Raw genomic sequence first — 25,584 nt, 5'->3', positions numbered from 1 at the left:
CAGGGGAATCCCAGTCCCGGCCCCAGGGCCACTGCAGACTTTCCCCTGCCTTCCTGGCCGCAGCCACAAGAGTGGCAGAGATGGAAGTAAACATGTGCATAATACCCCCCTTGCCGGTGCTCGGGGCTCAGACCGTGAGAGATGACTCTCTTCTGGGCCCGCGAGCGTGAAATAAACCTCCCGTCTTCCAAGGTCTCCGAGGCCGCTCCAGTTTTTTGGCCAGGATCTGGTCTGTGTTCCGTAACATTTGGCTCCCTGACCGGGAAACCCAACCGCACCGGCCCATCGTTGCCACTGGTCTGGGGGCCAAGACGATGATAGGACCAGGGGCCGGAACGGAGAAGGCAAGGCCTGTCTTGTCTTCGGCCGTCGCCCACCTGGTCGCCTTGGACAGGCCCCGATCCACTGTTTCCACTGGACTCCAGGAGACTTGGCAGGGCAGGACCTGGTCCCGACACCGGATTCCAGTAAGGCCTGGGGCCCCAGGACGGGTCAGACCCACCCGTCTGGGGGGGAGGGGAGACTGATCACCTCCAGGAGACCTTCACGGTCTCACAGGCAGGACTTCCCAGGGAGGGAGGTCCCTCAGGTCAGAAACCCCCGAAAGGGAGGACAGAAAGGAACTTCCGAAAGGAATTCCACAGGTCAGGGCCTCCCGGGGGCGGGGCGCGGCTGGAACAGCTTCGGTGTGGCCGCGTGAGGGACGAGCGGTTCGACCCGCTTGTCAGAGCGGCTGATTCTGTGGCTCCACAGTCTTGAGACGACGGAGTCTGAGTGGGCCCCGACCTGTTTCCCTGGTGACCTCATGGGCTCTATGGCGAGCCCTTCAAGGCACCAATGCAGGGTTTAAACGGACTCCCTCTAGCCAAGAGTCCCCCAAGTGTCCTCTGGGAGGGCGGACAGGCGGGCATGTGACCGGTCTGTCCTCAGCGGGGCAGCCCCCCTCCGTGTGTCTCTGCGCCACCGCATGCCAGGACATCACGACGGGATCAGGGCAGAGAAACCTACGGTCCTAGACTGTATGGTCAACATTTCAGCAAGGGGTTTTCAGAGACTGTGCAGTTAAGATGCATCCCGGCAAACTGAGAACCCTACGTGAGTTAGAAGGGCCACCTTTAATGTCGGCTGGCCTTCAGAAGGGACACTGGATGTCCCAGCGGTTCGTCGGGTGTGACAAGTTGTACCAGGAGAACCAGGACACGATGACCAGTTTCTGCACATTGACTCCTGGCTAGGAATTGCCCCCCCGCCCCCCCCCCCCACTGGGTGCGATCTGCTTGCAACAGGCAGGGACAGGCCAGAGTCTTAATGGCCCCATCCAAGCGGCCCAGAAAGACTGACAGAAGCCCCCGCCTCCACAGACCCCAGCCGGAGATCCCAAGGCTAAACGGATGCTGCCCCGTCCATACGCACCCCGAGGGCTTTCTACACGTGGCCCCCTCCAGTTCCAGACACTCCATTGCCATTGGTCTCCCTATGCTCCAGGCCCAGAGGGCCCACTTTTTCTGGGACCAGCAGCCAGGCTGCCCCCCAAGCCGGGCCAAGTACCCTCCAAATGCTGGTACAAGAGAAGCGAGACCCCAAGAGGCACAGTAAAGACAGGGCTGCCCAGCCCGACCATTCCATGCTGTATCATCAACCTTTCTCCACCACCGACCCCCTCAGCTGGACACATGAGGCACCTGTTCATTCTGGGAAAGGGATTTCAGAGTGGTGGCCCTACTGGCAGGTCTGTAAGGCGGAGAGGCCCCAACCACTGAAAGGGGGGAAAAGCCAGACCCCTCCTTGGCCAGGGATCGATGTGCCTCCAGTAAAGACAAGGGGACCTTATAGGCCTTGGGGAAGACTGAGGGGAGCTGAGCCGCCGCCTCCTCGGCCCCCGTGAGCCCACGGTCAAAATAAAAATAGGGGGCCGACCAGTGACTTTCATGGCTCGTACTGGGGCCGAGCACCCTGCTGTCATCTCCCCAGTGGCCCCTTTCAGCAAAAGGACTGGGGGCCACGGGGGCGTGGGTGATACAACAGCCCCTGGCCAGGCTCGTCAGTGCAGATTCGGGGGCCACAAGGTCCGACCTGAATTCCTTTATCTACCGGATTGCCCCACCCTCCTCCTGGGCCGAGATATACTCTCCAGGCTTGGGGCTTGGATCAAGTTTGAGCCCACTGGGCATACCAGCCTCAACCGATTAGACCCAGGGCACAAGGAGACCGGGTCTCTCGTACTAGCGATGGCCACACCAAGAAAAAACGGAGGCTATTCCGCGCCCAAGCCCGGCCAAGTGGCCTGCCGGAGTTCAGGTTCACCTACAGTATGGGCTAAAGACAACCCAACTGGACTCGCCCCGAATCAGCCCCTATCACTGCTAACTGATCCCGGGAGCCCTACCCCAGAGGCAAAGGCAGTGCCCCCTCTGACAAAAAGCGAAGACTGGCATTTGAGAACATCTGGCCAGACTTAAAGGAGCACGTACCCTGATCGAGTGCCAGTCGGCCAGGAATACCCCAGTTATGCCAGTTATGAAGCCAGCAGGGGACACTGACCAGCCCGAGACCTCCGGGCCATCAACAAGGTAGCCGTCTCCCTGCACCCAGTGGCCCCAAATCCATGCGCCTCCTCCAGGATGTGGACGACCTCCTCCTCGCCAGTGCTGCACGAGAAGACCGCACGAAAGGCGCAAAGGCCCTCCGACAGCTCCTGTCAGACTCGGGATACGGAGCCTCAGGGAAGAAGACACTAAACTGCCAACAACAGGTCCATTATCTTGGTTTCCTCCTTACTCAAGGGGGGAAAAAGCCTAGGTCAAGAGAGAAAAAAGTCATCATCCCCTTGCCAAGGCCCCAGACGGAAAGGGGCCTACGAGAATTCCTGCGGGGCTACAGGACTGTGCCGCATCTGGGTTCCGGGGTTCTTGGCAATAGCAGCCCCTTCTATAATCTCTTAGGGGGGCTGAATCAAGAACCCCTGCCCGGACTGAGAAAGCAGAAGCTGCGCTCACGGGGATGAAGCGGTCCTGGGGCGGGCTCCAGCCCTGGGCCTCCCCGACATCGAACCCCCTCTGATCTGTGTGCACATGATCACGCCGTGCGTGGCTACTCGCCCGGACTGCGGGGCCCCGACACCGGCCAATCACCGTCTGTGAAGCCGCCCGGACCCCGCAGGGCGCTAGCAGCCACGGGCCTACTCGGGACGCAGACACGCTCGCCTGGGACAAGAACTTAACCTCAAGCTCCCCCTGCAGGCGGACCCCCACGAACACCCAGGGGCACCGCTTCCTGCCCAGCTCCCGGCCTCACAGTACCAAGGGCTGCTCTGCGAGAACCCACGGGTCACCCTGGAGTGGGTGAGGACATTAAACCCAGCAACCTTTCTCCCCACGGAAGAGGGGACCAGAGCACAGCTGCTCCGAGTAACTGATGAAGTCTGCGCGAGCGTCCGGAGCACGGGATCGAGCCGGGAAGAATCCAGAGCTCACGCAGTTCAGCGACGGCGGCAGTTGCCTCCAACAAGGTGCCCGAGAAGCGGGCTGTGCAGTGACCACGACCACGGAGTCCTAGAGGCTAAGGCATTCGCAGCGGGACGGTCGGCACAGACGCCGCGCCTTCGTCCGAGCCCGCACTGCAGTGAAGGCAGCGGGTCAGCGTCCACACCGACGCCCGCCCCGCCTTTGCTCCTGGCCTGTCCAGCGGGCCGTGGACAGGGAGAGGGGCCTCCTCGCTGCCGCAGGAAAAGCTACCCAAACAGAGAAGGGAACAGAAGCTCCTCGAGGCTGTCTGACTTCCAGAGGATGTAGCAATCCTGCAGGATCCCGTGGCCGGTCTCTGCCTGGCCTCCTGTTGCCCGCGGCACCCTAGGACTCTCAGTTACTCCACTTCCAAACTCACGTGTGGACGGCCTCCCCCGTGCCTGGGGCACCTTCCAGAAAAGTCACATCAGATTGGGGATAAAGACAGAAAAAGACAACTTCAGGTCCTGGGCCTCCCCAAATAAATGACAACGGTGCACCACTGAGCGGCCCCATCTCCTTAGTGTCCCAGTGCACCCCTTCCAGGCCGGAGACTCAGTCCGGGTCAGAGACGGGAAAAGGGACCCCCTCCGACCACAGTGGACAGCGCCTCACTCTGCGGTTCTCCCCACGCCTTCTGCCCTCAAGGTCTCTGGTGTCACCCCGGGGTCCACCACTCCAGAGTGGAAAAGCCCATCACGCGGACGAGAAGCCGCACCAGTGGAAGGTCCGGCCGAAGCCCCCAGACCTGCTGCAGCTACGCCCCTGGCAAGACCCCACGGGCGGATGGGACTGGGAGGGAGACAAACCATAAGTGACTCTTAATCTCACAAAAGAAACTGAGGGTTGCTGAGGGGAGGGGGGTTGGGAGAAGGGGGGTGGGGTTATGGACATTGGGGAGGGTGTGTGCTTTGGTGAGTGCTGTGAAGTGTGTAAACCTGGTGATTCACAGAACTGTACCCTTGGGGATAAAAATATATGTTTATAAAAAATAAAAAAATTATTAAAAAAAACTTTTAAAATTTTCGCTATTATCGTCATATTCTATGCCTTCATTGTACTTAAACTTTTTTTTTGTACACATATAGGTTTTTCTTTCTAGGACACTGGTTCTTCTAACAGATCAAAATATACCCTAAATCTAATGCATGGCTTTGTTCTAGTCTCCAGCCTGATCATATTCTTTCCTCTTTTCTCAACCAACTTCCTATCTTATCAATTCATTTTTCAGAAACTTTAAATTTTCATCGTTACAGTCATGTTCCTTCCCTTCGTTGTGTTTACCCTTATTTTTGTATATATAAGTTTTTCTTTCTTTAAAATGTTGGGAGGCAGTTTCTTCTAACAGACCAAAATACGCCCCAAATAAAATGTGTGGCTCTCTTCTATTCACCATCTAATGTATGTACGTGTATGAATGTATACATGCATATATTTTTCTTTTTTCTTCCCCCAACTCCAGTATTGGGTCTCGTCCGATTTGGTTAATGTATGGTTTTCTTGGGTTGCTGCTACCCTTTTAGTATTTTGTTTTCTCATTCATCTATTCTTATCTGGATAAAATGACAAGGCAGAAAATCTCACCTCAAGAAAAAGAACAAGAGGTAGTAATACTGATGGCTAGGGACTTAATCAATATGGACATTAGTAAGATGTCTGAACTAGAATTCAGAATGACGATCATCAAAGTGCTAGCCGGGCTCAAAAAAAGCATGGAAAAGGGGCGCCTGGGTGGCTCAGTGGGTTAAAGCCTCTGCCTTCGGCTCAGGTCATGATTCCAGGGTCCAGGGATCGAGCCCCGCATCGGGCTCTATGCTCTGCAGGGAGCCTGCTCCCCCCCGCCTGCCTGCCTCCTCTGCCTACTTGTGATCTCTGTCTGTCAAATAAATAAATAAAAGCTTTAAAAAAGAAAAGCATGGAAGGTAGTAGAGAATCCCTTTCTGGAAAAATATACTCCCTTCCTGAAGAAATAAAAGAACTGAAATCTAACCAAGTTGAAATTAAAAAAAGCTATTAATGAGGTCTGATAAAAAATGAGGCTCTTACTGCTAGGATAAACGAGGCAGAAGAGAGAATTAGGGATACAGAAGACCAAATGATGGAGAATAAAGAAGCTGAGCAAAAGAGACAAACAACTACCGGACCACAAGAGGAGAATTCAAGAGATAAGTGACACCATAAAATGAAACAACATTAGAATAATTGGGATTCCAGAAGAAGAAAGAGAGAGGGGGGCAGAAGGTATATTGGAGTGAATTATTATAGAGAATTTCCCTAATATGGAAGAAGGAACAAGCATCAAAATCCAGGAGGCATAGGGGAAACCCCCTCAAAGTCAATAAAAACAGGTCCACACCCATCACCTAATAGTGAAACTTACAAGTCTTAGTGACAAAGAGAAAATCCTGAAAGCAGCCCGGGACAAGAAGTCTGTAACATACAATGGTGAAAATATTAGAGTGGCAGCAGTCTTATCCACAGAGACTTGGCAGCTCAGAAAGAACTGACATGATATATTCAGAGCACTAAATGAGAAAAACATGCAGCCAAGAAAACTATATCCAGCTAGGCTGTCATTGAAAATAGGAGAGAGAAAAAGCTTTCAGGACAAATGAAAACAAAAAGAATTTGCAAACACCAAACCAGCCCTAAAGGAAATACTGAAAGGGGTCCTCTAAGCAAAGAAAGAGCCTACAAGTAAGAGACCAGAAAGGAACAGAGACAATATACATAACAGTCCCCTTACAGGCAAAACAATGGCACTAAATTCATATCATTCAGTAGTTACCCTGAATGTAAATGGGCTAAGCACCCCAATCAAAAGACACAGCATATCTGAATGGATAAGAGAACAAAACCCATCAATATGCTGTCTACAAGAAACTCATTTTAGACCCAAAGACACCTCCATATTTAAAGTGAGGGTGTAGAAAAAAACTTACCATGCTAATGAACATGAAAAGAAAGTTGGGGTGGCATGGGGCGCCTGGGTGGCTCAGTGGGTTAAGCCGCTGCCTTCGGCTCAGGTCATGATCTCAGGGTCCTGGGATCAAGTCCCGCATTGGGCTCTCTTCTCAGCAGGGAGCCTGCTTCTCTCTCTCTCTCTCTCTCTCTGCCTGCCTCTCCATCTACTTGTGATCTCTATCAAATGAATAATTAAAATCTTTTAAAAAAAAAAAAGAAAGTTGGGGTGGCAATCCTTATATCAGATAAATTAGATATTAAGCCAAAGACTATAATAAGAGATGAGGAAGGACACTATATCATACTCAAAGGGTCCGTCCAACAAGAAGATCTAGCAACTTTAACTATCTATGCTTCTAAAATAGGAGCAGCCAATTATATAAACCAATTAATAAAAAAATCAAAGAAACACATTGACAATAGTACAATAATACTAGGGGACTTTAACATCCCCCCTCACTGAAAGGGACAGATCTTCTAAGCAAAAGATCAACAAGGAAATAAAGGCCTCAAATGACACACTGGACCAGATGGACATCACAGATATATTCAGAACATTCCATCCCAAAGCAAAAGAATACACAGTCTTCTCTAGTGCACATATAATATTCTCCAGAATAGATCACATCCTGGGTCACAAATCAGGTCTCAACCAGTACCAAAAGATTGGGATCATTCCATGCATATTTTCAGAGCCCAATGCTTGGAAACTGGAACTCAATCACAAGAGGAAAGTTGGAAAGAATTCAAATATATGGAGGCTAAAGAGCATCCGACTAAAGAATGAATGGGTCAACCAGGAAATTAAAGAAGAATTGAAAAAAATCATGGAAACAAATGATAATGAAAACACAATGGTTCAAAATCTGTGGGACACAACAAAGGCAGTGCTGAGAGGAATATATATAGCGGTATAAGCCTTTCTCAAGAAATAAGAAAGGTCTCAAATACACAACTGAACTCTACACCCTAAAGAGCTGGAGAAAGAACAGCAATGAAAACCTAAACCCAGCAGGAGAAGAGAAATCATAAAGATCAGAGCAGAAATTGATGAAATAGAAACCAAAAAACAGTAGAACAAATCAATGAAACTAGGACCTGGTTCTTTGAAAGAATTAATAAGATTGATAAACCCCTGGCCAGACTTATCAAAAAGAAAAGAGAGAGCACCCAAATTAATATAATCATGGATGAAAGAGGAGAGATCACAACCAACACCAAAGAAATAGAAATAATCATAAGAACATATTATGAACAACTATATGCCACCAAACTTGACAATCTGAAAGAAGGATGAATTTCTGGAGACATATAAACTACCAAACTGAACCAGAAAGAAATAGAAATCCTGAAAAGACCCATAACCAGTAAGGAGATTGAAGCAGTCATCAAAAATCTCCCAACAAACAGGAGCCCAGGGCCAGACGGCTTTCCAGGGGAATTCTACCAAACATTTAAAGAAGAATTAATACCTATTCTCCTGAAACTGTTCCAAAAATTAGTAATGGAAAGAAAACTTCCAAATTCATTTTATGAGGCCAACATTACCTTGATCCCAAAACCAGACAAAGACACCATCAAAAAAGAGAATTACAGACCAATATCCTTGATGAACACAGATGCAAAAATTCTCATCAAAATACTAGCCAGTAGGATCCAATAGTACCTTAAAAGGATTATTCACCACGACCAAATGGGATTTATTCCAGGGTTGCAAGTTGGTTCAACATCAACAGATCAATCAATGTGATACAACACATTAATAAAAGAAAGAACAAGAACCATATGATACTCTCAATAGATCCTGGAAAAGCATTCGGCAAAGTACAGCATCCTTTCTTGATCAAAACTCTTCACAGTGTAGGGATGGAGGGCACATACCTCAATATCATCAAAGCCATCTTTGCAAAACCCACAGTGAATATCATTCTTAAAGTGGAAAACCTGAGAGCTTTTCTGCTGAGGTCAGGAACACAGCAGGGATGTCCATTATCACCACTGTTATTCAACATAGTACTAGAAGTCCTAGCCTCAGCAATCAGACAATACAAAGAAATTTAAGGCATCCAAATCGGCAAAGAAGAAATCAAAGTATCACCTTTTGCAGATGATATGATACTTTATGCGGAAAACCCAAAAGACCCCACTCCAGAACTCCTAGAACTCATATAGGAATTCAATAAAGTGTCAGGATATAAAATCAATGCACAGAAATCAGTTGCATTTCTCTACACCAACAAGAGAGAAGAAAGAGAAATTAAGGAGTCAATCTCATTTACAATTGCACCCAAAACGGTAAGAGGCAAAGAATCTGTACTCAGAAAATTATAAAGTATGCATGAAAGAAATTGAAGAAGACACAAAGAATGGAAAAATATTCATGCTCATGGATTGGAAGAACTAATATGATGAAAATATTTATGCTACCTAAAGCAATCTACACGTTTAATGCAATCCCTATCAAAATACCATCAATTTTTTTCAAAGAAATGGAACAAATGATCCTAAAATTTATATGGAATCAGAAAAGACCTCGAATAGCGAGAGGAATGTTGAAAAAGAAAACCAAAGTTGGTGGCATCACAATTCTAGACTTCAAGCTCCATTACAAAGCTCTAATCATCAAGACAATATGTAACTGCCACAAAAACAGACACATAGATACACGGAGCAGAATAGAGAGCCCAGAAATAGACCCTCAACTCTATGGTCCACTAATCTTTGACAAAGCAGAAAAGAATGTCCAATGGAAAAAAGACAGTCTCCTCAACAAATGGTGTTGGGAAAACTAGACAGCCACATGCAGAAAAATGAAACTGGACCATTTCCTTACACCACACACAGAAATAGACTCAAAATGGATGAAAGACCTCAATGTGAGAAAGGAATCCATCAAAATCCTTGAGAAGAACACAGGCAACAACTCTTCAAACTCAGCCACAGCAACTTCTTTCCAGAAACATCGCCAAAGGCAAAGGAAGCAAGGGCAAAAATGAACTATTGGGACTTCCTCAAGATCAAAAGCTTTTGCACAGCAAAGGAAACAGCAAAACCAAAAGACAACTGACTGAATGGGAGAAGATATTCGCAAATGACATATCAGATAAAGGGCTAGTATCTAAAATCTATAAAGAACTTACCAACTCAACACCCAAAGAATAAATAATCCAATGAAGAAATGGACAGAAGGACATGAACAGACATTTCTGTAAAGAAGACATCCAGATGGCCAACAGACACGTGAAAAAGTGCTCCATATCACTTAGCATCAGGGAAATACAAATCAAAAACACAATGAGATACCACCTCACACCAGTCAGAATGGCTAAAATTAACAAGTCAGGAAATGATAGATGCTGGTGAGGATGCAGATAAAGGGGAACCCTCCTACACTGCTGCTGGGAATGCAAGCTGGTGCAGCCACTCTGGAAAACAGCATGGAGTTTCCTCAAAAAGTAGAAAATAGATCTACCCTATGCTCCAGCAATGGCACTACTGGGTATTTACCCTAAAGATACAAATGTAGTGATCCGAAGGGACATGTGCACCTGAATGTTGATAGCAGTAATAGATCCCAATAGCCAAACTATGGAAAGAACCTAGATGTCCCTCAACAAATGAATGGATAAGGACGACGTGGTATATATATGTACAATGGAATACTATGCAGCCATCAAAAAATGAATTTTTGCCATTTTCAATAACGTGGATTAAACTAGAGAGTATTATGTAAGCAAAATAAGTTAATCAGAGAAAGTCAATTATCATATGATCTCTCTAATGTGAGGAATTTGAGAGGTAGGGCAGGGGGTCATGGATGGGAAAGAAAAGAAACAAGATGGAACCTGGGAGGGAGAAAAACCATAGAAGACTCTTAATCAGGAGACAAACTGAGGGTTGCTGGGGTGGAGGGGTAGGGAGAGGGGGGCTGGGTTATGGACGCTGGAGACGGTGTGTGCCGTGGTGAGTGCCGTGAAGTGTGTCAGCCTGACGATTCACCGACCTGTACCCCAGGGACCAACAACACATTATATGTAAATAATAAAAGAAAAACTACAAAAAAACAGCCGGACCCTTCTATAATCTCTTAGGGGGGCTGAATCAAGAACCCCTGCCCGGACTGAGAAAGCAGAAGCTGCGCTCACGGGGATGAAGCTGTCCTGGGGCGGGCTCCAGCCCTGAGCCTCCCCGACACCGAACCCCCTCCGATCTGTGTGCACATGATCACGCCGCGCGTGGCTACTCGCCCGGCCTGCGGGGCCCCGACACCGGCCAGTCACCGTCTGTGAAGCCGCCCGGACCCCGCAGGGCGCTAGCAGCCGCGGGCCTACTCGGGACGCAGACACGCTCGCCTGGGACAAGAACTTAACCTCAAGCTCCCCCTGCAGTCGGACCCCCACGAACACCCAGGGGCACCGCTTCCTGCCCAGCTCCCGGCCTGCACAGTACCAAGGGCTGCTCTGCGAGAACCCACGGGTCACCCTGGAGTGGGTGAGGACATTAAACCCAGCAACCTTTCTCCCCACGGAAGAGGGGACCAGAGCACAGCTGCTCCGAGTAACTGATGAAGTCTGCGCGAGCGTCCGGAGCACGGGATCGAGCCGGGAAGAATCCAGAGCTCACGCAGTTCAGCGACGGCGGCAGTTGCCTCCAACAAGGTGCCCGAGAAGCGGGCTGTGCAGTGACCACGACCACGGAGTCCTAGAGGCTAAGGCATTCGCAGCGGGACGGTCGGCACAGACGCCGCGCCTTCGTCCGAGCCCGCACTGCAGTGAAGGCAGCGGGTCAGCGTCCACACCGACGCCCGCCCCGCCTTTGCTCCTGGCCTGTCCAGCGGGCCGTGGACAGGGAGAGGGGCCTCCTCGCTGCCGCAGGAAAAGCTACCCAAACAGAGAAGGGAACAGAAGCTCCTCGGGGCTCTCGGATTTCTCGACGACACAGCAATTCCGCAGGGTAAGGGACCCCAGAAAGGAGACGACCCCAGGTCACGGGGAAATCGTCTGGCAGTTGAGGCTGCCAAGACCACAGCCAGTGAGGACACGGTCAGAGCCCCTTCCCTCACCATGGCCCTGTCAGCCCCCGAAGAAGTCCCTCCATCCAGTGACACTGGAAAACATGGGCCGTGGCTGAGGGGGCCACCCTGCCCGAATAGAGACGGTGGGTGAGGCCGGACGGACAGGTCTCCACCCCAGCGGCAACGGGAGGGCATCTACGCAAGCAGTACCACCGCCTCACCCGCCTCAGAGGCCTCGTCCAAGAGCACGGCCACGCCAGCCACCAGCCCCACGCCAGGCCACCGGTGAGCGGAGCATGACGCCCGCCTGCCCCGCGGTCCCCGGGCTGCCCCGAGGAGGGGGTAGGCCCTCTCGACGACCTGGAGAGGACTTCACAGACGCGCAGCCGAGCGGGCTCCTGATGGCTCCTGGTGACGATCTGCCCGTTCTCTGGAGGGTCCAGGCCCTCCCCACCAGGAAGGCGCGAAGCCGGGAAGGAGCCCAAGTCCTCCCGCGGGTGACCGTGCCCCGGTTCAGCCTTTCATTAACCCTCCACAGCAACGACGGGTCCCCATCTGTCGCAGACCCTGTATTGTCCTGACCGAGTCCCACATCACCTGGAGGCTCCACACCGCCTACAGCCCCGACACTCAGGAAAAGTAACTGAGGACTAGCACCCTCCAGGGAGCCTCAGCAGCGCTGTGTTGGGGACACTCGCCTCCCGTGGCCGGTCTCTGCCTGGCCTCCTGTTGGCCCGCGGCACCCTAGGACGCTCAGTTACTCCACTTCCAAACTCGCATATGGACGGCCTTCCCTGTGCCTGGGGCGCCTTCCAGAAAAGTCACATCAGATTCGGAATAAAGAGAGAAAAAGACAACTTCAGGTCCTGGGCCGCCCCAAATAAATGACAACGGTGCACCACTGAGCGGCCCCATCTCCTTAGTGTCCCAGTGCACCCCTTCCAGGCCGGAGACTCAGTCCGGGTCAGAGACGGGAAAAGGGACCCCCTCCGACCACAGTGGACAGCGCCTCACTCTGCGGTTCTCACCACGCCTTCTGCCCTCAAGGTCTCTGGTGTCACCCCGGGGTCCACCACTCCAGAGTGGAAAAGCCCATCACGCGGAGGAGAAGCCGCACCAGTGGAAGGTCCGGCCGAAGCCCCCAGACCTGCTGCAGCTACGCCCCTGGCAAGACCCCACGGGCGGACGGACACCTGTGTGCCTGGTCCCGGGTTCCCACCGGCACCACGTCCCTCCTCCTGGGGTCGGTCTACACTGCTGCCCCTTCTGGCTGGGCTTTCCCCCAGAGACTTGCCGTGCTGTAGTTGATCGGGTGACCCTAGGGTGTGTCCTGCCCTTTCTTGTCCCCAGGGGACGGACTAGCCACGACGGCGCCCTCCAACTAAGGTCGTGGCCCCCACTTGCGCCGGCCGCCCGCGGTCTACTCCTAAGCGCGTTTCACTACGGCTTTGCCGACCCCGGCCAGGCCCGGTCTTCTGCTACCTGGCGGGTCGCTCCTCCTCGCCGCCTTCAGCCTGCCCGACCCGGCCGCGGGGCGCGGACACCCCCCAGAATCAATCACGCTCGCCTGTCCGCCTCCTGCCGGATCTCTCCGTCCTCCCCGGAGCCACACTCCGCTTCCATGGAAACGTCTGGCCGCCCCGACGCTCCCCCAGGGCCGTTCCCCTTCTCGGGCACCTGCAGGCCGTGTCGGGAGCGGCCCTGGGCGCCCCCGGCCTGGACATGTCAGGGCTTCCGAACCGGGGCGGCTCAGCAGCTCAGGGCGGTTTTCCCGGCCTCGCTCGGCCCGGCCCTGCCCTGCGGGGTGGTCCCCGAAACTCCGACCCAGGTGCAAGAAGGAATAAGTCCCGGGGGGAGGCACTCCGGCACGCGGCTGTGGGATTCCCTCTCACAGGGGTCCCCGGGGTCCGGCCCCCTCGTCGGCCCCGTCCTCCCGCTCCCCCTCTCAGCGGCACTTGGTCCTTGTGTTTTCAATGTCCGCACCAGGTTCCTCGCTGCACGAACTGCCAAGGTCAGACTCCCGTTGCTCCTCACTCCCTACCGCCCCGTAAATGATGAAGGTCTCGCCCTCTCAACCAGGGGTTTAAAGCGGCATCCAAGGGGGGAGTGATCAGGAAAATCTGTGTTCTGAGGCGGCTGGCCCATCCATAAGGGGAATCCCAGTCCCGGCCCCAGGGCCATTGCACACCTCCCCTTGCCTCACCGGGCAGCCGTAGCAGTGACACAGATAGGGAAGGAAACATGTATCAAATACCCCTCGTGCCTGTGCCCGGGGCTCAGACTGAGAGATTACGCTCTTCTGAACCCGCTAGCGTGAAATAAACCTCTGGTCCTCCAAGGTCTCCACGTGTCGCTTGTTTTTTTTGGCCCGGATCCAGTCCACATTTTGTAACAGCTCCTCCCGAGCTCGCCCAGCGAGCCTGTGGCCCATCCCACACCACGTCTCTCGGTGTCCTTCCCCAGCGAGCATCCCCACACCTACCCCTCCATCTGTGTCCCCTTCAGAGTGGCCTTGGTCCCTTCTGGGAGCCTCAAGTCATTAAAGGGCTCTTGATGCTGTTGCCCCCAGTCCCAATGTGGCAGGCCTGTCAGTGATAAAAGAGGCTGGGGATCCTAGGATACAGTCAACTTGCTACAGGCACAGGTAGACCGAAGTTAATTGCCGATAACCATGTCGTACCTGTTGGTACAGTGGCCATCTGCCACCATGTGCTCCATTAAATCTGTGCACTTCTGAGCCCTGCACCAAAGTGGTCTATTTAGGATTACACAAGACCTCTTTGTTGTGATGACATGCTTTTAAATGTCTCAGCTAATAAAACTTAATACAGACGAAGATCCCTCAGCTTCCCCCACCATAATTAAATTTATTTACTATCGCGTGTGTGGAGAAAAAATGACTTTTCTTTTATCTCTAATTCACATGCTCTGTCAATAATTAATTGCTACTGGGTTTTGAGCCTTCTTGGCAAGCACTCTGATTAGGCAAGAGGAATCTGCCTGGTAGAGAGCGTCGCAGAGTCGGCTGTGCTTGTCGTGTAATGGCTGGATGGCCAGAAGTCTTCCGGTCAAAGCGATCGCCCCAGCCGTGGTCATGCCCATCTTGGCCTCACATACTCTCCCAAGTGGTCTGAACATCTCTACATGCCTGTTTGGCTCTCGCCAGATTTGAACCGTCCCATTTGGAGGGACAGGGCTCGGGAACGCAGAACCTTTCGGGGTCAGATGTGTAGGACTGAAGACTTCCTGACTACGCCTGCCACGGAGAAGTTGACACAACCTGAATTTACTCTGAAGTCTGGAAGCCCTCTAGAACGTGTCCTTACCCCACAAGGAGCCCCAGGTTTCTCATCTCAAAACAAAACAAAACAAAAAACAAAACAGGGCTAAGCACGAAGATCAGATGTTGTAGCAGGGAAACCACTTAGCAGGCTACCCGGGGAACGCCAGAGTCTTTAAAACCGACACCAGGTCTACAAGACCTTCGGCGTGGCGATGCTCAGAGAAAAACAAGGAAAAAATACTCCTGTTTGACCACATGGCACAAAACTGAACAACCGAAGAAAGAACGGGTCGAGGGAGAAGGGGTGCTCTCGTTCACGGCCGTATCACCAACCACTTCCTGGCCTGGGGGCTGCTGACAGACGAGTTCAGCCCAAGTTCAAGGAACATGCTCATGTCCCACTTCTGTTTCAGCTGGAGAGAGCCAGTCTCTTAGTATAAAACTCATGCCGCATTATGAAAATATTAAGCAAGCAAGGTATTTTGATGCCAAAAATACCTGAAGATAGGTACTTTTACAGGGCCCTAACCAGATTTTTACGGTTTCACATATACGGTTGTTTGCTTATTTCATGTTTATTTTTCCCTTAGTGCCAGAGCAGCTGCTAGATTTTTCTCCTCATTTGTTCTCTGCCATTCACGCCTCTTCTTAGACCTCAGCGCTGGGTCTTCACGATGGGCGCCTTTCCCGTTCCTCTCCTTCACTCTGGCTAATTGCTACAGTCTGTCAAGACACGTGAGGGATCTCTAATCTCTACCTGAAGCATCTCGGAGGACATGGCCAGTGAGTGCCCCGCCCAGTGCTCAGTGCCAAAGGGAGCGAGAGGGGGGTGCCGGGGAAGGCAGAGGAGAGCAGAGGTGTCTAGCACGGGGGCACACACGGCGAGACCATCTCACTGACAGATGGGCAATCTGTTCTGCCTCTGGGAAGTAGCCATCCCCCTTCCCGAGACGGATTCCACACCAGTTATAGTCTGTCCGTCCGTCCTTCTTTCCCAAATTCCTTTTCGTTCCCGTAGTCCTTGCTAACTACCGGTGCCACAGACCTTAGCACACGGCCGTAGCAGGATTTCTCCCCCAAAGCTGCAGACAACGTTCTGTTCACCCCCGTATCCCTCAGATCTAACCCAGGGCCCGCCACAGACGGCAGCCGCGCCCTCCCTGTCTGGGGTCGACGGATGAATCCATGAATGGATCAGGAAAGCCTGATCCCTGCATGTGAGAACTGGGGCGCAGCTCGGAGGGCACGGCCCCTCTGAGTAGGTTTTCCTCACATGGAGGGCTCGGCGTGAGTGCGTTCTGTGCCATTCTTGCCTGAGAGACCATGCACTGCCATGTGGACCATATGGTGAGGAAACACCGCATCTGGGCTTGGAACAGCTCGTTAACAGTATCTGGGGTGCTCAGAGCAGCCGTGACATCAACGTCAACACACAGTCCTGAAGCGAGAAGCGTTCTGCGAGATCACACGTCGGCTCTCAGAGCCCCCAGTGTTTACAAGCCACCATCCAACGTGCTCGCCCTCCGCACCCCACTCCTGCTGGAGGTGGGGGCTGCTTGGCAGAGCACAAGCCCGGTGTGAGCGCAGGTCAGCGCCCGGGGCCTCTCCAGAGACACCGATAACCAAAGTTACCACATACCAGTCACGCAGGGCTCGCTCCCGGCTGTGCTTTGTGGTCTGAACCCACAGTCTGATGCAGGACCCACTTCTCTAAGCACTTTCAAGTCACTGGACTCTCCAGCCTCGCTGGTTAAGCGCACAGACTCCAGACTTTCCGAGTCTGGATCCACTTACTTATTAGCTGTGTGACCCTGGGCGAATGACTAACCCTGGTGATCTGTGCCTCAGTCTCATTATGTGGAAAGCGGGCATCGCACTACTGAGCTCCATCTCAGAGGGATTTTGTGAAGATGAAGTAAGTTCATATCGAACAGAGTCCCTCATATGGAGAAGGTTCTCAACACGTTAGCTGTGAACATTTCAACACCTCTCTTAAGATGACGCACCTGTTCTTCCCATTCTAGAGATCCAGGAACTGAGGCCCAGTGAAATGGATTTGTTTGCCCAAAGTCACAAAAGTGTCGTTGAAATTCCATCCCAGATCTGTCTCGCACCACAGATAGCGCGACCTCCTTGCAGTTGCCTGACCATGCATAACGCAACTAGAGAGACTAGGCAAGGTTACGGGACTGGCCCAAGGTCACTTGGGTGGCAAAGCTGAATGTTAAACCGAGCCTCATTATGTTATGTTGTAAAGGTGGGGCTGTCACTGACTTACCACTGGGAGTTACAGAAACCCAGGCCAGAATCCCCAGAAATTCTTGCCAGATCAAGCTACATCGTTCAATTTGTGATATCTCTCTCTGGGGACTCCTCAATTGAAGCAAATGGATACCATCATGAACGCCGAGGGAGAAAGCAATCACCCGTGTTAGATATAAAGTGCCCATTCTCTCTGGAAGGGTCAGTGGCAAAGCTTGCCTTTGGCTTGCCTGAATTGAAGGTATGTGAGCAGCTCACATTTTCCCAAATGCATTTTCCTGGGGAACAAATGGTGCATAAATTAGCAATATTTTCTGAGCCCTCCTGATGAACTGTAACCCAAGAGAACGGTGGTTAGACCAAGGGCACGAGGTAGGGCGGCTACTTCCGCATTGGGGGAAGAACTCACTTAGGAAGTCAATCGACTCCCACTGCTTGCCAAGCCCCAAACAAAGTGCTTCCCCACGTTGTCCCGCTTAAAACTCACAAATGCTATAGGATTCACGGAACCCGCTAGAGAGATGTGGACTTGGAGAGCCAGAGTGACCGTGAACCCTGTCCCAGGACACACAGGCAAGACTATGCGCTGCCCAGTTCTCTTGGGAAGTCCCCTGTGCTTTTTAAGCCCAGATTCAGGAATCCTGGAAATCTCTGAAAGCGGATATTCAAACCATTTGGAAACGACCAGTCTTATATAAAGACCCAAGAAAAGCAGGCTGCCCTGGGGCCAAATGCCTATCCGCCAAGTTGAAGCCCAGAAAGCAGGGATCTTGAGTTATATAGCTCAGACTTAACTAGCTTGCTGAATGAATTTAGGACACGGATTTTCTCTCTGGACCTGGCCATGAAAAAGGGCGATGTCGGTAACAGTCCTCGCGTTAAGCCTATCGGGTATTTATTGGTGCTTGTTATGCACTAGGTGATGGGTATACACTGATGACTAAGCCTGCCTGGGACCCGCCCTCCGTGGACCGATGGGAAGTTCTTTGAAGGAAAGGTCTTGATAGCCCAAGTATGGTCTGTGGTTCAGATGCGACATCTCGGTTGTGGGCAGATGTCTCCTTCCAAACCAAGAGATCCCCACCAAGTCTTGGCTGCATTCCCGCAGGCCCACAGGGGGTGGGGAGGAGGAGGAGAAGGAGGAGACGGGAAGGTGTGAGCAGGGGAAGAGAAGTAGCGAGGAATGCAGGAGATCAGAGGGGAGGGCAGAAATAAAGACAAGAAGGAAGGAAGGAGTGAGTTAGGAGGAGGAGAAAGTGAAGAAGGAAGGGGGGTTTGAAGATACACAAAGAATTTAAGTAACCAGGAAAAAAAAATGGGGAGAGTTTTAAATGACACATGGCCACATTGTTGGGGGTCAGGGGAGCAAACCCAGGTCTTAGGCATTTTTGTTGTTTTCAAGTTTGGGCCAGGCAGGTGCAGCTGTTCTAGGATTAGAAGGTTCAGGATGGTCTTTGTCAGGGAGGCAGTAAGAGCGTAAGCAATACTGAAGCAGGAAGAGAGGGGAGATACCCCTTATTCCCCATGTTCTCAGTGAACCAACTGAGGCCCAGAAAAGTTCCGTGCCTTCACCAAGATCACACAGCTCCTCTGTGGCAGGGTTGGGATTTGAAACCCAGCAGAGCCTGGAGCAGGGGATGGGCTATCAACCTCCAGTGGCAAAATGAAGGTCCAGTAGGCATCCTTACCCAGAGAGAACGCCAGCGTAACACTAGTTGATAAGGTCTTGAGGTGTGGTGGGACATGGGTAGGATCTGGGAGAGAAATATTAAGCAACTTCCTCCTAATCGCTTTGATATTCCCGATGTCACAAGACTGGGGCCCTTCGCTAAACTTGAGGGCCTTGGGACTGTGATTATGGGACTCAAAGCAGATGGGGATGGATGATATATTAATAATTGACGAATTACAGTGACCTATGGAGAAATTATCCTGGTTTTTGGTTTATTTTTGGTTTTTGGTTTGGTTATTCTTGGTTTATTTTGGTTTTTGCCCTGGGAGACTCATCTGGAAGAAAAGGCAGAGAATTCATTGCTACCCTCACCCCCCCGACGCCAATCACCACCGCCATATGTCCCTTGGTCCTTGGGTTTCAAGAAAGGTTTTTATTCTAATACAAATTAAACTTGACTTGAAACCCATATGACGAGTCTGAACAGAAGTCCTCTACTGGTCATTATTCAGAGCCACCTGTGACGTGTTTTGGAAGGCAGCCCAGGGTCCTACGGGACACGTTTTTGATGACATCATCACACATAAATAAGGTGACTGTCTAGGATGTCCACAGACACCAGGAACCAGAAAGGGGAAGCAAGGGAGTAGGAGAACATGTTCCACTCTGAGAGAAGAATTACTTGGGAACAGATGCTCCTTTCTCCCTTCGGGGACTGCCAAGTGTCATGAACCACATGGGGTGCCACTTGTCCCCAAAGATCAAAAGTGAATGACACCACATGCACTAAGTCCTTTTGGGGCCAGAGACTCAACACAAGACAAACCCAAACTGAAAAAAAGGAAGACCCTTTTCCGGCCATTTCCAGTCCGACAGTAGCCGACACACAGGCTTTCCGAGGTGGTTCTGTCTCCCCCATGAGTGAGACGAGGACGCCACAGTGTTTTGTTTGTTTGTTTAGTGTGTTTTAATGAACCCAATGGTGTTTTCACTCCCTCAGTAGACGGGAGTTGGTCACATGGATTATTAAGGTCCCACCATGCGTGTGTTTGGATCAAGCCCCAAAGAGAAACTGGCTTGGCAGACTGAGGGCTCCCAGCACTTCCCTGGAGCTCGGAAGAAGACTGTGTGTCCTAGGCGTGCCCAACTGCCTCTGCAGGGGGTGGAGAAATGCCAGTCTATCAGAGCGGTTTGAAGGTCTTCCCTTGGATTTTTTTTCTTTAGGTTTTATTTATTTATTTATTTGAGAGAGAGAGAGAGAAAGTGAGAGAGAGCATGAGCGAGGAGAAGGTCAGAGGGAGAGGCAGACTCCCCATGAAGCTGGGAGCCTGATGCGGGACTCGATCCTGTGACTCCAGGATCATGACCTGAGCCGTAGGCAGTTGCTTAAGCAACTGAGTCACCCAGGATTTCCATATTGATCTCTTCTCCTATAGCTGTTTCTCTGCCCTGGATCTGAGTTTTGGAACCTACTTATCCAAGTAATATACTATTTCCTGTATCAGAGTCATACACGATTAGTGTTTCTTCACCGAAGAAAGCCAAGATCACCATGCTGAAACAAATTTTAGCCAAAAAGCAAAAGAAAACTCTCCATTTGTGTGTTGCCAGACACTGTGCTAGAATCGGGAGATAAAACCAAGAGCAAGATCTTGCCCCGAAGAAGTGGCGTATTTTTTTGAACTAGTAAGAATAGTTTAAGAGATCTGTCCTTGTTTCTGAGAACTCACAGACGTGCGTGAGTTTCGGGTTGGGAATCACTGGTGGAGGATCCGCTGAACCCCAGCCCTCCCCGCTCCCCTCCTTCAGAAGCTTTGCTAAGTGCATGCTCATCCTGATGAAGGGGGGGTGGCCAAGGGCTTAACTTCGGGGTTCCATCTCTAAACCACACCTGCTCTGAGCAAACCCATGGTCTTTGATTCCCAGTTCCGTCTTCTTTCAATGGGAGTAACATCTATTCGCTCACAGGAAAAGGTTATCAGGCACCCTGGCAGAGAGAATCAGTCCCTAGCCCTTCTGGCTGCTAATGGAAGGCAGCACACAGTGGGTGCGGAACAAATCTGTTTGGCGAGCCAGCGTAAGACAAAGGCCCTGCCCCAACTCCTTATCTGTAGGACTACCATATGTAGGGGTGCCTAATAGATGCACCCCTACATAAATGATGACGCAGCCACCGAAACCCACCTCGCAAGGAAACGACGTTGATACAACCCACTCTTAGAGCATCCACCGGGTCTTTTGGGCATATATCCCAGTGAATTACTAGAGTTTTTTTTCTCTTTGCCACCCTGAGGTGCCCACCCACTTTGGGAAGCCACAGTGCCGGGCGGAACCTGGCCACTTTGGGGGCCACCCCCATTTTACGCCCAGCTGTCGGCATCCCTTCTATTTCTCCCTGCTGTCCCTGACTTTCCCAGCGCCACTACCTGTCTTTGGCACCCATGAGCCCACCATGGGACGGAAGTGAACTTGTTCAAATGGTTTGATCTAGAGAACACATATGGACAGAAAGCACTCCTTTAAAATGATTCAGCTTGATGCGTGTGCGCGTGTGTGTTTATATGAGATTTTTATTGATCTGGTTTCTACTTCATGTGTGGCATCTACAGGGACAGGGAAGTCCTTTGTAATAACCCTCACGCCCACTGGTTGGAGGCCTGGTTCTAAAGTCTAAACCACTGTCTGCCTGTAACCTCGGCTTCCACCAGCTCCCCTCCCCACAGCCGCCCCTCCAGCGCTCTCTCTTTTATTATCGGACCATCCCGCCCCGGAGGTTCTGAGACGAGATGCTCCCTGACTTTGAATCCGTGAGCTTCTGGGGCACACTTCACCTACCCCTGCCTGGGCTTTCCGCCCAGAGCGCCCCTCTCCGCCACATTATTCACACACATTCAAAAGCGCCCCATCGGCTGTTTTATGGTATTTTCTTTCCTCGGGCTCAGCGTTTCAAAGGGCAGGTGCCACAATTAAATGATGATTACGGAGGTGTCAGCAGGTCTGCACCGGGGCCCCGCGTGCGCGAATTTAACAGACGGTGACAGGAGAGGGGGTCCTCCGGGAAGGCTGCCTGCCCAAGTCTCCCCGCCTCCCCCTGCACTCCCAGCTGTGTGACGGCTCAGCCCTGCCCCTGGGACGCTGCCAGCCTCCTTCCTTCTCACCGGCATCCTGATGCCGATCCAAGCCCCCCTTGCTGTGCCTCCCCTATGCGGCCTCTAGCCGTGCGGGCCGCCGCAACCAGAGTGACCGAGACGCTGCTCTCTGTGAAGGTGGGGACCCGTATGCCAGGTTTTCATTCCAGTCTTGCCTTTCCTGGGTCCACCCCTTGCTTTGTTCCACCTGCTTCTCAACACTCTCACCTGAGCCCGTGGAGGCCCCATCATCACCTGCTTGCCTAGAGTACCACTGAATTGTCGGTTTGTGGCTGGGCCTCCTGAGCCTGGTGCTGTCCCCAGAGGGAATGTCCCCAAGCTGCTGGCAGCAGACGCACCTGCCACCTGCCTTCCAGGCGTCTGGTTCCGCCGTCCTGCCTCTAAAAGACTCTGGAAGACCTCCAATTCCTCACTGTACAGTGCAGATCATAAGTACGACCCACTGCAGAGCCTGTTTTGTGAGGACTAGAAGGGCTGTGCTTTATGAGGCTGCTGTAGACAGAATGTCTGTGTTCCCCGGCCCCCCCAATTCATGCACTTATCCCTCACAGCCAGTGTGACGGTGTTGGGGGGGGTGGCCTTTGGGAAGCAGTTAGTAATGAGGGCGAGGTTCTCAAGAATGTGATTAGGGCCCTTTTGTTAGTTTATTTAATGAATGTATTTATTTGAGGGAGAGGGACAAAGGAGGAGAATCCCAAGCCGACTCCCCGCTGAGCCTGACACAGGGCTTGATCTTCTGACCCAGAGAGCCACACAAGTGCTGCTGATTCTGCACGAAGCCCGTGTACTACACATTCTCAGAGAACGCCACCTAGGACCCGTGCGCGTCATGAGATCACTTCATGTTTACCTCGCGTGCATCCTTAAAATGAACTTGGCTTTTGCACATAACACGTCCTTGCTCCTTCCTACTGATCCCAGGAACCTGGTCAGCTAGAGGGGTAACACTCAAAGCACTTGCCTGCGACTAAGAGAGGTTGCTGAAGGCAACTTGTCCTCTTGGTGGCAAGAACGCAGCCCAGAAGCCCCCTTTGCCCTGCGCCGGGCCTGGACGGGAGGACAGCCAGCCTCCTCTCCAAGTGCCTCGGTCAGAGCCTTCCATGTTGTCCTTGAGCTCTCTCCTCTGAAGCTGCAGCCCCACATCAAGATCTCCAATAACATCTTCAATGATGTTAAGTACAATCATAAATTAATTAGTGCTTCCCACTGTGCCTGTATTTAGATCCGACTTTCACAGCTTGGGGTGCACGAAATACTAAACAGATTTTCCAACCAATCAGTCTGATCATACAGCAGATGGAGAAATGACAGATAGACAGGAAGGAAGATCCGCATACACCTGGAGAGAGGTACGCCAACAGGGCGCCCGGTGGCTCTGCGGGTTAGGCGTCTGCCTTTGGCTCAGGTCATGATCTGGGGTCCTGGGATCAAGCCCCACATCGGGCTCCCTGCCCAGAGGGAAGCCTGCTTCTCCCCCTCCCTCTGCCCCTCCCCCCAGCTCATGGGGTCTCTCTCCCAAATAAATAAATAAAATCTTTTGAAAAAAGATATACACAAACATGCATAGACTCTAGTATGAGGAGGGCAGATTCTTAACATTATCTGTCATTCCTGCACACCAGCCCCTACCCGGTCTCTTCCTGCCTCTCTGTCTCTCTCTCTCACACCCCCCCACGCTGCTCCTATAACTGACTCCTCCTTATTCAGGTTTGGGCTTAGACATCACCCACCCAGCATAACCCCCTTCCCCAGGCACCAGCTCAGACTACTCTCCTTCATACCAGCCTCTTTCGTTTGCATCATCCGGTTTATCTATTTATTTATTTATTTTTAAAGATTTTATTTATTTATTTGACAGGCAGAGATCAAAAGCAGGCAGAGAGAGAGGGGGAAGCAGGCTCCCCGCTGAGCTCTCCCCATGCAGGCTCGATCCCAGGACCCTGGGATCATGACCTGAGCCGAAGGCAGAGGTTTAACCCGCTGAGCCACCCAGGCGCCCAGGTTTATTTTTTTTTTATCTGAAATTATCTCGTTTATGTTTATTTTCTCCCACCCTGTAGAGTCTGTCTGTCCTCCAAAAGCAAACAAGGTCCAAAGAAGGGCGATTTGGCGCTTTGGTGTGGGGCCGTGTCCCTGTACCTCACACCGTGCCGAGAATCCCACCGATCTCAGTAAATGTTTGCTGGAGGACCGGACAAAGAAAGGAATGAACGAAGGAGATGAAGAGAGCCGAGGTGGAAATAAGGAAAGGAAAAACACAGGAAGGGAGGAAGGAAAATGTGCCTGAAAGGAGGCACCAGATTTCCTCCGCTGACCGCCCCAGCAGCACCTGCCACCAGCGCGGGGGGCCGCACGCCCGACTCCCTCCCCTCAGGAAAGCCCCCGGCCTGGCCCATTGCTCAGCCCAAAACCTAGGAGCCGTCACTGCTGCTTCCTGCCCTCACTCATCCCTCAGCAGCCCAATTCCTTAGACAGCCCTGTCTGTTGCCTCCGCTTCTAAAACGTAGTTTAAAATGTCAGCTCTCCTTTCCCTCACTCCTCCGGTGTTCCTGGAGCCCACAGTCCTGGCCTCTCAGCCACACTGAGTGAGAGGGAGTTTTCCAAAGCTTATGTTGGCCGAGAGGGAATGAATATGGCACGGTGGTGAAGACAGTGGACTCTGGAACCATGTGCCCAGCTTCGGATACGAATTCTGCCTCTTGCAGACTGTACTGCATAGCATTCAACCTCTGTGTGCCTTAGTTTCCCCATCTACAAACGGAGATTTCAGTGAAAACAAAAATATTTCATCGACCCTACTGAGGATCATGCATGGAATGAAACATAAAGCCCACTTCATAAATCTATATAAATTTTAGCTATAATTTTTATCCTTGTTGTTGTATCATTCCTCTGTTGAAATCATTTTGATCAACTCTCATTCTATTAAAAAAAAACAAACAACTTACTCCCCTCTTTATGGTCTCCAAGACTCTATATGATACGTCCCTGAATTCAGTCCCATTTGCTCAAGGTCCTAGCACTGCTGGCCCTCTCTCCATCCCCAGCTCTCCAGATCCCTGCCCTTCTGCGCTGGCTCTGTCCTCATCCTCTCTTGCTGTTTCCCCAAGTCCCTGCATAACGGGCTGCTTCTCACTATTCAGGACTTGGATTAAGCGTCTGGTGCTGAGCTGTCCAGTGCAGAAGCCGCCAGCCCCATGTAGCTACTGCAGTGGAAATTAATTAAAACTAAATAAAGTTGGGGACACCTGGGTGGCTCAGTCGGTTAAGCATCCGACTCTTGATTTTCGGCTTAAGTCTTGATCTCAGGGTCATGAGTTTGGGCCCTACATTGGGCTTTAAAAAAAAAAAAAGTCAAAGATGCAAGTCCTCAGTGTTCAGTAGCTATGAAAGGCCCGTGGCTGCTGCCCTCGAGGTGCAGACAGAGTGTATTCCAGGATCACATAACATTCTATCTGACGGTGCTGGTCTGCTCCATCAGCGATGCTGGCTGGGACATCTATGTACCACTTAAAAGTTCTCTGTCAGAGAGGCTTCCCTGATCATTCTACCAAAAATAATGCCAGTCCCAAGTCCCTTTCTATCTCACTCCTGCTTTTTCTTCACTGCACTTTCTGACACTGGTCAAGACCTACAATTACCTACTTTGTTTACATGGTTCACATGACGGCTGGTATCTCCCCAGCTGGAATTAAGCCTCATGATGGCAGAACTGTGTCTTACTCTTCAGGCTGTCT

The 25,584-nt window shown here is 51.5% G+C and overlaps 1 protein-coding gene and 1 long non-coding RNA gene across 2 annotated transcripts in view; one reads left to right on the top strand and one right to left on the bottom strand.

Moving 5' to 3' along the window:
• The window catches only part of LOC122895518, a 47,011-nt gene extending 23,075 nt beyond the window's left edge, over positions 1 to 23,936 (top strand). Inside the window, exon 3 of the long non-coding RNA XR_006382228.1 lies at positions 23,908 to 23,936. This is a non-coding gene — a long non-coding RNA (uncharacterized LOC122895518). The remainder of the gene's footprint in view (positions 1 to 23,907) is intronic.
• The window catches only part of HS3ST4 (heparan sulfate-glucosamine 3-sulfotransferase 4), a 399,649-nt gene that overhangs the window by 2,210 nt on the left and 371,855 nt on the right, over positions 1 to 25,584 (bottom strand). The window lies entirely within an intron of this gene.

This window comes from Neovison vison, chromosome 14 (genome assembly GCF_020171115.1).
Source record: "Neovison vison isolate M4711 chromosome 14, ASM_NN_V1, whole genome shotgun sequence".
NCBI classification, from domain to species: domain Eukaryota; kingdom Metazoa; phylum Chordata; class Mammalia; order Carnivora; family Mustelidae; genus Neogale; species Neogale vison.
The sequence above is the reverse complement of the archived record's forward strand: the minus strand, read 5'-3'. Positions and strand labels throughout refer to the sequence as shown.